Below are 19,139 nucleotides of genomic sequence, written 5' to 3' on the forward strand. Positions count from 1 at the left end.
CGCGTGGTGGTTTGCAGATCGTTGTAGAGTTCTCCGGCCTGCGACTCCTCTTCGATGTACCTATTCTTCAATGGTTCTTCTGACACCTATATTTTGTGCACGGTAGGTATCGTTTGTGGTCTCAAATGCGTTTTAATTTTTCCTTAATCTGCAAACCACCAATCGGATCTGAATGGGCGCAGAAAAGGCAACGCAAATGCACACCTGTGTGACTACGTCACATAGGACGTCCCTCATCGAGGTCTGAATCGTCATAATAGCTGCCATGTGACAGGGTCACAACGACCAACGACATCGTTTTACAGGTCGCTACAGGTCGCCGCATCGCTGCTGCGTCGTTGGGAAGATCTCACTGTTTGACATCTCACCAGCGACCACATAGCGACGCAGCAACGATCCCTGACAGGTCGTATCGTTGTCGGGATCGCTTTAGCATCGCTAAGTGTGACGGGGCCTTAGGTGAAATTGATGGGCCATAGGGACAAAGTAATTAAACTATCTGATGGTGATTTGCAAACCCATAGAGAAAAGGTCAAACAGAAAAGCGTACCATTTGTCTCTACATATTGTCCAGCCAGTAATGGCATTGCCAATATTTTGAACAGGCATTGGTGGATACTACACAAAAGTATGCCTCATATTCAGGATTTCTGTTCACGTCCCATTCTTTCATATAGACAGGGGCGTAATCTTAGAGACCGATTGGTGAGGTCAGATGTTGGGACAGGCAAGGTTGCCATCCAAAGGACCTTGTGTTCACCTCGGATGGGCAACTTTCCCTGTCTTAACTGTACCTGTTGCGGCAACATGTTAAAGAGTGACAGTTTTTACCATCCTCGAACTGGAAAAAATTTTTTGATAAGAGAACGCTATACGTGCTGTTCTAAATTTGTCATTTATTTAATAGTGTGTCCGTGTGGACTTATGTACGTTGGCGAAACAACTATGGAGGTGAGAGCACAAATAAGTAAACATAAGAGCACAATACGAACAAATTTACTTGAATTACCGATTCCAAAACACTTCAGTGAGTGCAGGCATTCTATTAATCAATTGCGTTTTAGGGTCATTGATGGGGTCCCTATTTTGAGGAGAGGGGGTGATAGGACACTAAGACTAAAACAGAAAGAGTTAAGGTGGATCTCGGTATTAGAGACGCTACAGCCTAAAGGGCTAAATGTTGATTATAATCTGCAAATATGTATGTCCTGATTCCCTTTGCCTTATTATGTGCTGATGTAATGTTTTATTCTTTTTCTCCTTTTTTGTTTCTTTTGCAGTACACTCGGGATTTGACATCCAAGGGACATGTGGAGGATATGGAGGATTTTTCTCCTTCTCCCCTTACCTTACTCTAATGCTTTGATATATTTCCCTCCTTTTGATCCTTGTCTGCCAAATCGCCTTGTGATGGATCTGTCCTATGTGTGTATGTGGTTGTTGCCATGGAGTTGGCTGAGTCCGCGTCCTCCCTGTGAGCGCAGGCTTAGGGCGTCACGTGGGCTTGCTGGGGATGTGGGCGTTCATTCGTTCCAGCATCTCCTTGCTGGTCATGTGATTGCCCTCTATGCCTGGTGTCTTCAGCGATGACGTTTAGGCCGTGGCGTTCGGCGCGTGCGCTGTTTGCCGCACCTCTGAGGTGGTCACATGATCGCCTCTATGGGGTTTGCTCTGTGCGCATGTGCGGGCGTTCACTGGCAGACGGACACCATCTCATAGGTATGTGATGATTGGCTGCAGACAGTTTTTGCGCCTTTAGTTTGAGTAAAGAGCGATTGGACAAGAGATGTGTTTACGAAATCAACTGCTGGGGATTGGTGAAAATATTACCATGACAACGGAACAGCAAAGCTACGATTGGGGCAGCGATCTGGGGTCATGTCTCTTTATGTTCTCCTTTATATTGTACACATAGTATTCATGTGATGTAGATGTAATCAATTGTTAGATTATCAGTATTTTATGATATGTGAAGTGTGAGCACGTATTATGTTGTTTTATGGTTATTTAATAAAGGTTGCCCCTTGATGGTAATTGGTGCCCACATAGGCTCCACACTATTTAAGATGGCCATATGTGATACATTGTATACTTGACAAAGGCCACTCCGGCCGAAACGTTGTATTCTTATGACGGGAGAATAAAGATCTTTTTGGATACTATTCACCTGGAATGGATGCTGCTTCTTCTTCTTCTTTTGTGGCTATTAGTCCAGTTGGATCCTTGGACTTTGGAGCGTGCACCCTGCATTTGAGTGCTATTGGTTGACTTTTGTATAACAGCGATATCAATTCTTCTGGCATACCCATGACTTGGGCCACTTCACATCTGGGTGGAAGCATGATGTCACTTTTCCCTAAGTTGACACAACCTTCATGCACAGTAGCTAGCGTACGCGCCATTAATAGTCCCGCAGGTAGTTATTCCACCTTGTCGGGCTCAATCTGGACTTTGACTACTTCCAGAGGGGTACAGGTCCGGACGTGCAGGGTAAGCACTATTGGTCCTGGTGGCAGAACTCGATTGATTGAAGGTGGAGCAATTACCTTCCCCAGTGTTTTCCCACCGCTGGAGGATACTTGGGCTTGTGCCACCCTGATTAGCTTCTGGAAGACCCTCCTCTGTGGAGTGCGAGAGCTCCACTGTCATAGAAACATGTCTGGAGACTCATTAAAAAGATGACTTCCGAATTCTTTTAACACATTCATGCCTAGCATAACACTGTGTCCCTTACTCACATACTTCAGCTGTCAGTACCACTCCTTTTCGCCCTTGATCTTTACCGCAGACCGTAATGTGCATCCAGTCCACCCCTGCGACCGGGATGGGCAGGTGATTGGCAGCCATCAACTCAATCACGGGGCCCCATTTGGGCCACATTGCCTCTGTGAAATGTCAGCAGAAATATGCTTCGGGCATCGTGGACACCTGTGAGCCCGTATCAACCAGACAGTGTACAGTCTGGCTATCCATTACAGCCCAGACAAGAGGACACATAGAAATGAGATTTGTGGGACTTCTTGTACTCCTTCTTGACTGTTCAGGTTCCGAGTGGCGTCCCCGAGGCTCGCAGCCTCTTAGTTTAATGTACAGCATAGCAGAGGCATACTCTGTCGGGAGCAGCCCTGAGCTATATGTCCGGTTTCTCCACAGTTGTAACGTGTGGGGGGGTCCTTCTCGTCGAGGCACCCTCGCCTCACGGTGGGGAACCAGCTCACTTCTGTACCCCTGTGGATTTGAGGTGACGGTGGGCATCTTTTTTGAATCAGCCAACTCTTCCCATATATGCTGGATTTCCTTTCGTATCTCTTCCACCCATTGGGGTGTAGTAGCCATCACTGCAGATACCTCTCCGCTCCGGACCTTACCTGCCGGAACTGTCACCCCCTGCTCTTGTTCACACGTACGTGCTTCAACTCCCTACTTCGGAAAAAGTCATGTGCAGGTTTACCTGCAAGCACTCACACAGGGCCTGTTTCAGGAACACGTCACGCAAGCCCGTCACTAGCTGGTTCCGCAGTACTATGTCAGTAGACCCCACACCTACACCGTCCTTCCTAGCAATGGCTGTGTGGATCTCCTGTAGCGCATTCATGTACTGGGTTACCATCTCCCCCTCTCTTTGAACCCAGCAGAACAACTGCATACGCAACTCCCCTACGTCCGTGGGGTCCCCATGGGTCTCCTCTAAAATCTGTAATACTTTGTCAAAGGTGTCTCGTGCCTGGGGGAGTCATAGCATGACAAAGTCCCTTGCTTCCCCATCTAAAGCCATCATGGCAACCATCAAGGCGCATAGGGGACCAGGCTGGGGCATATTATAAAATTTATAAAAAGGGAGCAGGCTGGACAAGATTATTAAATAAAGGGGGCCAGGATGAGGGACTAAATTACTGTTTGTGGGCTAGAATGAGAAACATGCTCTATTAGTTTATGGTGACAAGTGGGTAACATAATTTCTTTAGGGTCCAATTGGGGACATTATTACTACTGTAATATCATTTACTTTTAAGGAAACTGTTTTCCATGGAGGGAGAAAAATGGGGGTCCTGTTATTGTGCAGGGCAGCACTATGTCGCTTTTTTCTTCATCTGACGTAGTGTAGAAGTCAGAAAAAACGTGGGGAATGTGCTCTGGAAGCGATCAGCTATTGATGACTGTGTTATTGTTTGCAGAGACGAGTGCTGGTTGAAGAAGAAAAGCGAAGATGAAAGACTTCAACTACAGATGTCAATGATGAGTCAGTGTATTACATGTACACCCACACTATACACTCTATACTGTGTACCAAGCTCCTGTGTACAATTTCACTGGTGATTACTGTATTACCTGTACACTGACACTATATACTGAACTCCTGTGCATAATGTCACTGGAGATCCCTTTATTACCTGTACGCTATACACTATATTTAAAGCTCCTGTGTATAATATCACCGCTGATCCCTGTATTACCTGTACACTAAACACTATATACAGAGCTCCTGTGTATAATATCACTGGTGATCACTCTATTACCTGTACACTGACACTATATACAGACCTCCTGTGTATAATGTCACTGGTGATCACTGTATTACCTGTACACTGACACTATATACAGAGCTCCTGTATATAATGTCACTGGTGATCACTGTATTACCTGTACACTGACACTAAATACAGAGCTCCTGTGTATAATGTCACTGGTGATCACTGCGTTACCTGTACACTGACACTATATACAGAGCTCCTGTGCATAATGTCACTGGAGATCCATGTATTACCTGTACACTATACACTATATTCAAAGCTCCTGTGTATAATATCACCGGTTATCACTGTATTATGTGGACACTGACACTATATACTGAGCTCCAGTGTATAATGTTACTGGTGGTAATAACAGTGTTAGTATTGAGGTTAGTATTCATTATCAGTATTGTAGTATTCGGTCACTATGTGGTGGTAATTTGTGGTCTGGTCACGGCGTGGCAGTCTTTCTCCTTGTATGTGGTATTATTTCATCCCTATATGTTGGTAATATGTCATATTATTCGGTCACTATATGGTCTGATCATGGTGTGGCGTATTTGTTCCTTGTATGTGATATTATTCGGTCACTATGTGGTCCGGCCATGGTGTGGCAATATTTGTCCCTTGTATGTGGTATTATTCGGTCACTATGTGGTCTAGTCATGCTGCGGTGGAATTTCTTCCCTGCATGTGGTAGTATTGGTCTTGGTATAGTGTTGTGTATGGCGGTCATTTGTTCTCTCTGATATTAATTAGGAGAAGATTCTTTATTTCAATTAGAAATTAAATACTTTGTACACAGCGGCATAGATGAACTTACAGGGGGGTTCTTGTGAAAAAAAGTAATCATCTCTCCACACGATAAGTGATAACGTATTGATTTGTGAGGGTCTGACTACTTGGACCCAATCGGTAGAATGTGGAACTTTTTATCCCCATTAGACTGGAGTAGCATGTCCGACTTGACCACTGATCCATTCATTCCTTCATTGACTTCACTTGATTTTTTATGGAAGCCCCCAAGCGAATGAATGGAGCTACTGTCAGATATCCCACCTGCCGCTACATTTTAAAATGGGGATAAGTGTCCTATCAGTGATAAAACTTCCCAATTCTTCCGATTGGTGCAGTTTCTAATGGTCGGACCAAAGTGATCACCTATCCTATGGAGCCCATGGATCGGTGATAACTTGTTTTAACCAAATAACCCCATTAATGTAAACATGTAAACTACCGTAATTATACATCCCAGTTATGGGGGCGCACAGTAGATGTGCAGGAGCTCCCTGTGTTTTACAGCCAATGCTCCACTATAATCAGGATAACTACTGACAGTCATTTGCATATAGCTGTAGATTGAGCCCATAGAGTCCATTCCCCTGGTGGGCCCCGGACACCCCAGTCGAACACTGCATACCACTGTGCGGCTGCCAAAGAAAGGGAGTGGAGTAGGTCTTTGGAAAGGATGAGATGGTGTTTGTTCAATTGAGCTTTCATTAACATTAACACCTAACACATCAAACATCAAGTCTATTCCTCCTTCTACCACGACCTCGTTTTTTCCCACTCATGTTGTAAGTAGACTTCCCCTCTTGTAACCTGCTGTTTCACAACCTCAGGCCCACAGCTGTCAGTCACCTGTCACTAAATAAACAATCAATATTTATTTTCTTTGATAGCGTGTCTATAAAACTTTGTTATAACTAACGATTTTTAAGTGGAAATCTGGCCTTCTGATTTCTCACTGAAACACAGTTTCATCACAAACAATTTGGATTAGCTAATTGGGCCGAGGATAGAGAAAAGACTGAGAGAGTGAGAGAGGAAGGAGGGGTCCTAGGGGCACGGGTAGTGAGAAATCCACGCCAACCGTAGTCGGGTGGAGGGACCAGGTCACAGTGGGGGAACTGGCCTCCAGACTAGTGGAGAACTACAAGGCTCAGCTAGCAAGCCGGATGCTGTGGTAAGTGTACGTGCCACAGCCACACACATTCGCCGATAAGGCGGCCACATAGGATCAAGGGGACCATGAGGACGTCGCCTGACAAGGTCCAGGGCTGCTGGCTTCGGACACTGTGTGTGAAGGCGCAGGGCAGTAGAGGCAGGAGCCAGCACAGTTAGACAGCCAGGAAAGTGACATAAGAAGAGGGGTCCTGGCTAAGTGTACTCCAAATTACCTGAAAGCTGGCTGGACCACACATCCGGAGGACACAGCACCCGGCTGGGAACTGCCTAAAAGAACTGTGAGTAAACTGTGGAAACTGCATCCTGCTGTGTCCTCTGAATTTATTACTGCGTCACCTGCCCTGCATCACAACATTCACCATCATTGACTTTTACCCTATATCTGCCCTGGAGCCTAGCTCTACCCATGGAGAGCTGTATCAACTCTGCTGCATCACCAACTGCCCCAGTGGATCTGAACTGCAGCGGCGGCCATTTTATCATTGCCGAACACCACGGGTGGCATCACAAATAATCTCCCCATTAACTTTATTTCCAATTTCATTTTAATTTGACTTTTATTGGACGCCTGGGGCCACGGACCGGGTCACTGCTGCAGTGACCACCCCCTTAAGAACCGTCGGACCCAGCCCAAGTACCCCATGGCCCTAGCGGGCACTCCATCTGCACCCCAAAATTACACCTAATGATTTTTAAGTGAAAATCTGACCTTCTGATTTGTCACTGAAACACGCTTTTATCACAAACAATTTGGATTGGCTAATTGGGTTGCCTGAGACTGCAAAACAGTTTTTGCACAATCTAGTTAAATGCTGGAAGATCGATGTTACGTGTTACGGAACCACTCACCACTCAGAATATGTTGTGCAGTTATATGCATGTATAATAGGTTCCATGTGAGATGCATCAGCCCACAGGCTGCGCCCCTGGGCAGAGGGGACAAGATATCCCCCTTCTGTCCTCTCCCCACCTTTGTAATTCCCACAGTAAATATCGTCAGGCTCCGGCCCCCTGCGGCTATTGAAATGTATGTCTGGCCTGCCCTCTGTATCTGTGTGATATATTCTATGTCCTGTGAATAAAGTGTGTTCAGACTGGAAATACGTGGAGAAGCAGTGATATTTTATATGCTCCCAGGTAACCAAGGAATTCCAGCCAGCGTCCTTCATTCAGACTCCAGCCAAAGCAGAGTGGACCTCCTGAAACACGGGGTGGCACTAAAAGAGGTACCCCAGCTTGGTAGACCCCGTTACAATCGATTTCATGCAGGGCAGGATCCTATCTAGCTAACTGACAAGTTCACTTGCAGCACTATCAGGAGTGGCTTCTCTGCATTGTGACACTGAGAAAATGATGCCAGCAAAACAAGATGTCCACTTTTCAAATGGCCAGGGACATGTGACTTCGGCAACCAATCACAGAAGACCTTGTGTCATGACGTGAGGATGGTTTCTTCACCCTGTTTGGCTCTCGGAACCAACACACATACTGTAAGGTTTATAGGAGTTATAGACAGTGAATAAAACGGTGGTGGCCAAGTGGTAGCACATGCTCACTAATACTTCATTTGCACAGGAAAATGGGTTGCCTTTAGTCCCAGGATCAGTGGGATTCTCAGCCCCCAGATTCCTAGCAATCATACATTCATCATCTATCATTCTATGGATATGGAATAACTGTTTTTTTAATGGGACAACCCCTTTAATGTTTTATTTTGGGGTTCTGGAGAAAACAGCATGATTACATGTAGAATATATACATATTCTTCTACTTCTTCTTTCGCATAATCAGTATTTGTCAGTATTTTACCTCAGTATGTGTAAGCCAAAATCTGGAGTGGGTGAGAAATACAGAAGTAGTGACGTGTTTCTATTATACTTTTCCTCTGATTGTTCCTCTCCTGGTTTTGGCTTACAAATACTGATGTAAAATGCTGACCAAATACCGAACGTGTGAATTTGGCCTAATTCTTCATTTCAGGCCATAGTAATTAAATCATTCCCCAAGCCAATTTATGCATGCATATTATAGTGGACATAGGCATAAAACAACATTTTGTGTGCAAAGCCAAGTTGCACAAAAAATTTGCAACTTTGACATTTTCGCACCACATTAGGCCAGCACTACCAAAGTGGTTGGAACTGGGGACAGCATGATGTGAAAACTCCCGCATAATAGATTCATCAAAAGTGGTTGCGTAAATTATGCCAGAAATTACACATTTCTGGCGATACACCCGGAGGCATGCTGATGAGATTCACCAAATAATGCCAGTCTTTATGAATTAGAGCCATAGTATTTTTTTGCTTTAACATTCAGTCACTGGCAGTAAATTGGAGTACATACTTTACTTTTATAATATTTAGAACTATTTAGAGGATGCTAAAACATTTGAGCTTTTACTCTGCCTCTGGCAAGATCCTGTGATGGTTGTGCCAACTGCAGCCACTATAGCCCTTTTTCTGCAAAACGGCTTATGCTATATGGACTGATGTAAAGACAATACAGTGAGCGTTGGGCTGTGTATTTTCTGTGTTGCACTTGTGGCACCCCTAGGGGTATTTGCCACAAAAATAGTTACTGACAGTAAGTACAAATACTAAAATAGCAAGACTGCACTACCACCTCCGGCCAGAAGGGGGAGCTCCAGAGACTCCCCTTGATCCATTCTGGTCTGAGAGAAGAAATGGCAGTTGGGCTAAGGAGCTGAAAGTGAGAGGTCATACAGTTGAATCTCTAACAGCCCTGTGACTGTTACCAGGCCTAAATCACCGGCCTGAGGAGAAGAGGGATAGAGAAAAAGGACATTGTGAGAACCGGGTAGCATTAATCACTACCCAGAACAGGCGCAAAGACGGATACCGGATCCGTGGCTGTATTCATTATATATAATACAGCAACCGGAAAAACGTGAGGTGATATCAGCTTCACTAGGGCCGGACGCAGCAACAGACACAGAGTTCAGCGGTACTCCCAGAGGGGGTAAACCGATAAAAGGACGGGTTGCCCGTCGAACCAGGACCCGGAGGGGACAGATTGGGCCGGCAGCCAGTTCACATACAGCAGCAGGGCCACACAGAAATTGCGCACAATAAGAGGCGAAGACCCCGGCAGGGTCAAAGTAACTCAGAGTTCCCATACCGACTCCGGTGACAGGACTGGTTGTAAATCCTTTTATGTTAAAGTAAACTGGTTAAACGTTTCAGTGCCTCAGTCTTTCATTTGGACAATAGCCATCTATCCAGGATCGGGATCGTCACCGCTGGGAGAACCTGCTGCTGATCAAGTAAGTGCCTGTCCCCTCACGATACCCTTTACACTGTGCATTGCCTGAGGCCACAGCACCGGGTCAAGCCACCCGTGACATCCCCCTCAAGAAACAGACTCCATTGGTCCGGTGCTGGGTATCCCGGTCTCCTGGGCGTCACAATTGGCGTCACGAACAGGATCTAGCCAGCCCGTATACCGGGTATTGTGTGCCGTGATTGGAGCCCAAAACTGTGAAAACTGGGATGAAAAATCTTGAAAATTGACTTTATTAAAGAAAAATCCATTCCCCATTGAAAACTATTGAAGGTGACTTTTCCCCATTGGTTATAATGGAGTAAAGATGGCCGCCATCCCCTGAGGTAATCACTTCATAACCGTTAGGCACGAGACTGTTAATTGAGCTACGCCATTACCTGAGCCCCAGTCTAACTGAAAAACTTCAGAATCCGCCATTACTGAGCGCGCGGCGGGCGGGAGCAGCAGGGGGCGTGTCATTGTGGGCGGCACCAAGCTGAGCGCTCTGACATCAGAGCAAGGGGAAAATCGATCCTGCTGCACAGCGGAACGAATCTACACTATCCCGACGGAAGCGGAGGACCGGAAGGGTCCAGATTAACTAAGGGGGCACAGTATGTCGCAGCACGGAGACGCCGCAGCACCCGGCAACGCTAATGCAGCTGAAAGACAGAGTGTCAATAGAGAGTCCGGTAGCGCAGCGGTGCAAGGAGTGGCGCCCATCATGCCGGTGCTGATGCCATATACCCCGGGTGGCCCATGGCTTCCAATGTATGAAGGTGAGCCTAATACCCTTGACGATTTCAGAGAAAAGATGCTGGCCCATTTTGACATGTTCCCTGTGGGTGAAGTTCAGCGTGTTAGTCTCCTGATGATGCAGTTAAGTGGCCATGCTAAGCGAGAAGTCACAGCATGGGCAGCTGATCTAAAAGGCACTGTTGAACGCATATTTGCTGGATTAAAAGCTACATTTGAAACCACGGCCAGCAGCAAAGCTAAAATACGATTCTTTAATTGCAAACAAAAAGCTAATGAGGGCGTGAGAGACTTTGCCTTAAACCTGCAGGAAGCCCTTAAATCACTTACACTGGCTGAACCCATTTTTAACACCGGAGCGGATAAACTACTAAGAGATCAATTTATTGAGGGACTCTACACCCCTTCTCACCGGGGGCATGTGAGCATGCTTGTTTTTAAGAACCCTGAATTGACATTTGCCCAATTAAAGGAGAGCGCTATACGTCTCCAGCTGGCAGAGGCACCTCGGGATCAGGATCCTGCGCAACCCATGGCAGAGGCACCTCAACAACAGGGAGTGCCAGTGACATCAGCTATGTCTGGGGCCATTGCTAAGCCCCTGGGGCCCAGTACTAATGAGGCTCTTCAACAAAAGCTTGACTCTTTAGCTGATGTTGCTTCAATGGCTAAAACCATGCAGGAGATGAGAGGACACAAGATGGAGTTGGCAAACTGTAGAGAGGATGTTCCATGGATGAGACCCCGGAGATACCCGACATGGAGAGGACGACCCCGCGACCGCTACCAACCGGATGGACAGCCCATTTGCCGCCGTTGCCAGCAGCCGGGCCACTTTGCACGAGATTGTGATTTAAATGGGAATCCCCTGGGAATGCGGGCCGCTTCGCAGGAATGAACTTTCAAGGCCCAACACCCTGGCACGACAGGTACATCGGAGGACGACCCATTATCCCTATCGTGCTGGACGGAATTCCCCTCAACGCTTTGCTGGACACAGGTTCCCAGATTTCATCTATACCGTATATCCTTTATAAGAGGTACTGGGCTGATGCAGATATTGATAAAGGGCCCTCTGATGTTGAACTAGATATATGGGCCAGTAATGGTAAGTTGGTACCGAAACTAGGATTCAGGGAGATGACCATAAAGATTGGTAAAGTAGAACTGAAGAAACAGGGTATAATTGTTGTTGATGTTGACCGGCGGAACTGTGAACCAACTGTATTGATAGGAATGAATGTGTTAGAGAACTGCTTTTCCGAAGTCATTTCTGTCTTACAGCAAATTGCTGAAACTGCCCAATCCTGCCAGCAGAGAGTTCTCCGGAGGGAAATAAAAGTATTGATGTTAAGGCAACAGGTAGAAGTTGCAGGTGGAGAAATCGGCAGTGTGAGGGTAAGTGATCCAACGTCTATTGTAATCCCACCAAAAACAGAAATGCTGGTATGGTGTAGAGCAGCCATTGGTACTAAGGGACGAGATTATCAAGCCTTAATAGAACCAGTGTACACCGACAGCAGGCCCACTATACTCACAGCACGAGGGATAGTCGAGGTACACCGGGGACGAGTGCCGGTACGACTTTTGAACTGTGGAGAGGAAGAGGTCACTTTGCCAAGGTATGCTACAATGGCAAAGCTATATACTGTTGACAACAATGCCATCACAACCATTGAGCCCTTAGAACCAACCTGTCAGGTGGAAGGCAATGGCTCAGATGGAGAAATGGAGGATTGGTGCCAACAGCTACACGTGGGCATAAATTCAACACCTACCCATCAAAAACAAGGGGTGTATAGGCTAGTGACGGAATATGAACAAGTCTTCAGTAAACACCCATTGGACTTCGGACGGATAGAAGGGGTAGAACACACAATCCCCACAGGTGACCATCCCCCAATAAAAGAAAGATATAGACCCATACCGCCCGCTCACTATCAATGTGCAAAAGATATGCTGAGGGAAATGAAACAGGCCGGGGTAATAAGAGACAGCTGTAGCCCCTGGGCGGCCCCTCTAGTGATTGTCAAAAAAAAGGACGGAACCATGAGAATGTGCGTAGACTACCGGAAGATTAATAACATCACCCATAAAGACGCCTACCCCTTGCCTAGGATAGAAGAGTCCTTAACTGCTTTGAAATCTGCTAATTATTTTTCCACCTTAGACTTAACAAGCGGGTATTGGCAAGTCCCTGTGGCTGAGAGAGATAAGGAAAAGACGGCATTCACCACACCAATGGGTCTATGTGAATTTAATCGCATGCCGTTCGGACTCTGCAACGCATCCGGTACCTTCCAGCGGCTGATGGAATGCTGCCTCAGACACAAGAACTTCGAGACCGTCCTCCTGTATCTAGATGATGTGATCGTCTACTCGAAGACTTACGAACAACACTTAATAGACCTGGCAGAAGTGTTCGAAGCCTTATCTAGGTATGGCATGAAAGTCAAGCCATCCAAATGTCACCTTCTCAAGCCAAAGGTACAGTACCTGGGACACATCGTGAGTTCGGAGGGAGTAGCACCAGATCCCGAGAAAATAAGCGCCATAAGGGATTGGCCAAGACCTACCAGCGCAAAAGAAGTGAGACAATTCCTGGGATTGGTGGGTTACTATCGCAGATTTATAAAAGGATTTACCAAGTTGGCAGCACCCTTGCAAGACACCTTGGTAGGGCAGACGAAGAAACCTTCAAACCGAAACCCTCCTTTTCAGTGGAACGACGAAAGGGAAGACTCCTTTGAACAACTAAAGAAGGCACTAACCGGAGAAGAGGTTCTGGCATACCCAGATTACCATCAACCTTTCATCCTCTACACCGATGCCAGTAATGTGGGACTAGGAGCGGTGCTGTCACAAAAGCAAGAAGGTCGGGAGAAAGTCATCGCCTTTGCAAGTAGAAAGCTCCGGCCTACTGAAAGAAATCCAGAAAATTATAGCTCCTTCAAATTGGAACTACTGGCAGTAGTTTGGGCTGTGACGGAACGTTTCAAACACTATCTGGCCGCTGCAGAATTTATTGTCTATACTGACAACAATCCGTTGACCCACCTGGACACAGCCAAATTAGGTGCGTTAGAACAGCGATGGATAGCCCGGTTATCTAATTACAACTTCAAGATCAAGTATCGAGCAGGTCGCAAGAATGGAAATGCCGATGCCCTATCCCGGATGCCACACTTGAGAGATGTAGAAGAAGAAACGGGGGAGCTTGAAGAAATTGAACTACCAGCCTTCCATCATCCCAAGGCAAAACATCATCAGTCAAGTACCTATCAGAAACAACAAGAGGTGAATTTTAATCCGTTAGCACACCATAGATGGGCTGACACCCAAGACAGCAATCCGGCTGTGAAGTTGGTGAAGGAACTGTTAACTGAGCAAAGTGCATATCCCGATGAGGATGCCCCAGAAGAGACGCATCAACTCTGGAAAGAGAGAGGCAAAATGTTCCTGTATCAAGGGAAGCTCTGTAGAAGGTACACCAATCCGAAAACACATGAATTGGTTTGGCAGATTATCGTGCCTAAACAAGATGTCAAGATGGTCCTCGAAGCTTACCATAATGGTGCTGGTCACTTTGGTTGGAAAAAGTTAGAAGTACTTCTAAGAGAAAGATTTTATTGGGTCGGGATGAGAAAATCAATCGAACAGTGGTGCAGAAATTGTGGCCCGTGCAACCTCAGAAGAAACGATCAAAAGAACCAAAGAGCACCACTGCAGCCCATAATCACCAAACAACCACTTGAACTTGTAGCCATAGACCACGTGAAGTTAATACCAAGCCGGTCCGGCTATGTCTATGCCTTGACCATCGTGGACCATTATTCACGCTTCTTGGTAGTAGTACCCGTAAAAGATCTGACAGCAAAAACAGCAGCCAAAGCGTTCCAAACGTACTTTTGTAGACCCCATGGATATCCGGAACAGGTTCTCACCGACCAAGGTACAACCTTTGAATCAGAGATCTTCAGAGAATTCTGTAATATGTATGGTTGCAAAAAGATCAGGACGACGGCCTATCATCCACAAACAAACGGCTTATGCGAGAAGATGAACCATATTGTAATAGACCTACTAAAGACTTTACCTGAGACAGAAAGGAATCAATGGCCAGAGAAATTGCCTGACTTGGTGGATCTGTATAATCATGTCCCGGTGAGCTCCACCAACTGCACCCCAGCTTATCTTATGCGTGCAAGACCCGGCCAATTACCAATCGATCTAGAAATGGGAATTCTGAAACCAGACGCAGAAGTTCAAGACTCCAATTGGGATATCATACGGCAAAAGCAGTATCGCCAAGTGCAAGAGAGTGTGGAAAGAAGCCTTCAGCAAACTAGAGAAAGACAAGAGCGAACTTTCAACCAGAATGCTCTAGCGACCCCATTAAGACCGGGTGACCAAGTGCTCAAGAGAAATCGTCGAACCAATAAACTAGACAATCAGTGGGAAGCCGTACCCTACACAGTTTTACCAACAAGAATGGATAATCCTAAAATGTGTCTCATTAGCAAAAACGGAGGCTTAACATCTGTATTAGTGTCAAGAGACAATCTTAAATTGTGTCCGGAAGCATTGAAAGAGCCAGAAGTTGTCCAGCCAGAATCAGAAGTTATTCAACCCATACAGGTTCAACCAGTAAAGGAAAAAGAAGAGGAAATGTATCACACCTGTATAGGAGACTTTCCCAAAACCCTACTAACATACCATGGTGCAGTAGTGGTTCCCATGGTGGCCTTTTACCCAACACCGAACCCAATACCAGAAGTCCCAAGACAGGAAGAGGCTGACCCCGTACTACAGGAGGTTCCAGGCCAGGAAGAACAGATTCCTGGTCAGAGTAATCCCATTCACGGTGGACTTGCCAACTCCATAGTCGTGGAATTATCTTTAGCAGAGCGGGCAGATACTACATCCGCAGTAGACAGTAGTACACCACATGAAGAGACACCGCTATTACGTAGATCACAGCGTAGTACCCAGGGTCAATTACCGGCCAGGTATGCAGATTACCAACTATAAAGCTCATAATGTGAATTGTATATATGTTATGCCGTATATAGTTAAACAGAAAATGTAGTATAGTCATTGCTATCAGTCTGCAACGTTTAAGCCCAGTGCCTACAGAGACTTGTCTGTATGAACTTATTGCATATTCTTGAACTTTTTATCAGCCCGGAGGCACTAAATCAAAGCTCCGGAAAGACTGCTTTTTGAACTTTGCTTTTTGCTCTTTTTGAACTTTCTTTAGACTTTATATTGATAACTCCGTTGGAAAAATGGAACTAAATTCCTGGACACTAAGTACAGTGCCGTTCCTAATACCTTCAAGGATAGAACTGTATTAATGGACGCTATTTGAAGTGACTTTTTACAGAACTCTATTTTTGTTTCTTTGAGTGGTTTTTGTAACTTTTCATTTTTAAGACTCTGTACATATTAATTGTTATTTCAAAATGTTATTGTCCCACAGTCCCGGAGTACTGTTCTTAACTAAGGGGGAATGTGGCACCCCTAGGGGTATTTGCCACAAAAATAGTTACTGACAGTAAGTACAAATACTAAAATAGCAAGACTGCACTACCACCTCCGGCCAGAAGGGGGAGCTCCAGAGACTCCACTTGATCCATTCTGGTCTGAGAGAAGAAATGGCAGTTGGGCTAAGGAGCTGAAAGTGAGAGGTCATACAGTTGAATCTCTAACAGCCCTGTGACTGTTACCAGGCCTAAATCACCGGCCTGAGGAGAAGAGGGATAGAGAAAAAGGACATTGTGAGAACCGGGTAGCATTAATCACTACCCAGAACAGGCGCAAAGACGGATACCGGATCCGTGGCTGTATTCATTATATAAAATACAGCAACCGGAAAAACGTGAGGTGATATCAGCTTCACTAGGGCCGGACGCAGCAACAGACACAGAGTTCAGCGGTACTCCCAGAGGGGGTAAACCGATAAAAGGACTCGGGTTGCCCGTCGAACCAGGACCCGGAGGGGACAGATTGGGCCGGCAGCCAGTTCACATACAGCAGCAGGGCCACACAGAAATTGCGCACAATAAGAGGCGAAGACCCCGGCAGGGTCAAAGTAACTCAGAGTTCCCATACAGACTCCGGTGACAGGACTGGTTGTAAATCCTTTTATGTTAAAGTAAACTGGTTAAACGTTTCAGTGCCTCAGTCTTTCATTTGGACAATAGCCATCTATCCAGGATCGGGATCGTCACCGCTGGGAGAACCTGCTGCTGATCAAGTAAGTGCCTGTCCCCTCACGATACCCTTTACACTGTGCATTGCCTGAGGCCACAGCACCGGGTCAAGCCACCCGTGACATCCCCCTCAAGAGACAGACTCCATTGGTCCGGTGCTGGGTATCCCGGTCTCCTGGGCGTCACACACTTATTTTGATATTTTCTGTGTTGTGTTTATAGACTTTAGGACACTTATTTACTTGTTTAACTGTGTACATAATACATAAAATATAGTTATATAGTGGTATTAGTAAGAAAGGACAGTTCCACGTCTATTCAATGCTTAAAACCCTTATCTGTCTAGAATAGCCATAAATAGTCTGGATCTGATTTAACTCCTCTGCAATAAAATGCATTTTGCAATTAGCTCAATAGCCAGATTTGCTTCGCTTGGACAATCTTTTAAGTTATTCTAGGATGTTGTCTAGGTCTCTGCATATCTCTCTGAAGAGCAAGGTGACTGGTCTCAGTTTGTAGCCTCTCCTCACCCCCACCCACCTCCGTTAATTGGTTCTGTGCATGGATCATTGCTTTAATGAGATAATGTGGTGAGACCCACTAGTTTTATTGCATGCCTTGTTTAGGGCTTATCATAATCTACAATTTGACTTCTTAAAGAATCAGCCACTTGTTAAAGACAATGGCATCAAGTTACCATCCAAAACAAAGCAAGTAAGGACACAAATGTTTGTCAGCAGATGCCAGGCCAAGTTGAAATCACAAAAACACCATTGTCACTAACTGTCCAAAAGTAACATTAATGAGGCTATGTGGAATTAGAAAAATGGTGCACAGCTTTCCAGATACTCATGCCCATGGGTAGTGCATAGGTAGAGCATTACTGTTTCATCGCCTCAATACTGCACTGCTGCTCAGACACCTGAAGCCACCATGCCTCCGTCGACGCATTGTGAGGCCAGCGTCACACTAGAGAGAAATACGGATGAGGGAGAGGCGCAAAAACAATGCATTGCGCATTATTTCTCTATGGGGCAGTTTCCATCAGCCGTATATTTCTCGGCTGTATTTTACGGGCTGAGAAAATCGCAGCATGCTGCAATTGTCAGCGTATTCCTCCAAAAATACGCCAATGAAAGTCTATGGGCGTGAGAAAAATACGGATTACACACGGACCATCAGTGTGACTTTTGAGAAATACGCACCGGTGTCCTATAGAAAAGCCGGTAATTCACTGCGGTGTACAGTAAAATACCACTGACAGGTTAGAATAGAAAAAATGAATGTCTACACATAGTATAGGTAGATATACAGTATATATATATATGTCATTGACACACACACACACACACACACACACACACACACACACACACACACACACACACACACACACATATATATATATATATATATATATATATATATATATATATTTAATACAGAGCTAGATAGCATAAAAGCCGGTAATTCAATTGTCGGCTTTTGCTAACTCCTTATCAAACCCGACAGGCAGGGCCGCCATCAGGGCATTACAGCCGTGACTGGCGTATGGGGCCCGGTGAGCAGAGGGGGCCCGCATCGGCCCCCCTCTTATCTGCTCACCGGGCCCCTACCGGCAGCCGCAGGCTGAACCGGGCTCTTAGCGGCGGCCGGCGCTGCAGCTGTTTAACACTATTGACATGCGGGCCCGCGCCCGCACGTCAATAGTTAACAGCCGCCAGCCGCAGCGTGCAGGTCGCCGGCAAGTGCACGCTTCAGCTGCGTGGAGAGAGCAGGAGCGCGGCAGGTAAGCAGAACTTGTTTTTTTTTTTTTTTTTTTATTGAGAGCGGCGATCCGGGGGGCCCCAGGGCAGTAAAGCTGGACACACGGGGGGCAGAAAGCTGGACATGGGGGGCAGAAAGCTGGACACAGGGGGGGCAGAAAGCTGGACACAGGGGGGGCAGAAAGCTGGACATGGGAGGGGGCAGAAAGCTGGACACGGGGGGGCAGAAAGCTGGACACGGGGGGGCAGAAAGCTGGACATGGGGGGGGGCAGAAAGCTGGACACGGGGGGGCAGAAAGCTGGACACGGGGGGGCAGAAGGCTGGACACGGGGGGGCAGAACGCTGGACACAGGGGCAGAATGCTGGACACAGGGGCAGAAAGCTGGGCACAGGGGCAGAAAGCTGGACACGGGCAGATTGCTGGACACAGGGGCAGATTGCTGGACACAGGGGCAGAAAGCTGCACACGGGCAGAAAGCTGGACACAGGGGCAGAAAGCTGGACACGGGCAGAAAGCTGGGCACAGGGGCAGAAAGCTGGGCACAGGGGCAGAAAGCTGGACACAGGAGCAGAAAGCTGGGCACAGGGGCAGAAAGCTGGACACAGGGGCAGATTGCTGGACACAGGGGCAGATTGC

The sequence above is a fragment of the Ranitomeya imitator genome, chromosome 2, assembly GCF_032444005.1.
Source record: "Ranitomeya imitator isolate aRanImi1 chromosome 2, aRanImi1.pri, whole genome shotgun sequence".
In the NCBI taxonomy this organism is placed as follows: Eukaryota; Metazoa; Chordata; class Amphibia; order Anura; family Dendrobatidae; genus Ranitomeya; species Ranitomeya imitator.